Below are 718 nucleotides of genomic sequence, written 5' to 3' on the forward strand. Positions count from 1 at the left end.
TGATGAAGGTTACGATTAAATGTATTCAAATTATAATCCTCTCCATCCACTAGCCTTGATAGTACAATAAATGTTCTTGTACATAGTTTATCACGCTGACTGTCGCATTCTGTTTTGGCATGTATTTAAAACTTTGTTCTTCACACATCGATCGACTTAAATGGCCCTCATCTTGGTAAAAACTCTCAAACCTAGCGATGTCCCAGGTTGAATTTTTTTGCCAAGATGTGGGTCTTTTAAATCGATCAACATTTGAAGGGCGAGTTTTCTGGCCAAATAAAAAAAATACATGCCTTTTTTGCGGTATGTAACTGGTTAATGAATATTTTTTTCATACTTTGAGGTAAGCTCTCATTCGTTGTTTTTATTATATCATTATAGGTTATGTGTATTAATGTAGCTTCTAAGAGATCCACGAAATATGCGAAGGGAGTCAGTTGTCCGAAAACTAATGTATTACAAATTTAAATGATCTTAACTAACTTTCTGTCTTATTTTATAGAAAAAAATGAAAATGATAGAAAATGCTTCATTATCAAATGTGTTTTTTTCCTAAAACGAAGACTTGAAAATATCCAATAGGGTATTTTCGCATAATATCATGAGCATAACTTCGGTGTGATATATTTACTTTGGTAACAATGTCACGCTGATTGGTGAAGAGACAACACTTTGCCTCGAACTCTTATAAGTGACGATGGCAAAAGCTCATATTTTG

This window comes from Berghia stephanieae, chromosome 3 (genome assembly GCF_034508935.2).
Source record: "Berghia stephanieae isolate SIO BIC M18660-M18661 chromosome 3, UCSD_Bste_1.3, whole genome shotgun sequence".
Lineage (NCBI taxonomy): Eukaryota > Metazoa > Mollusca > Gastropoda > Nudibranchia > Aeolidiidae > Berghia > Berghia stephanieae.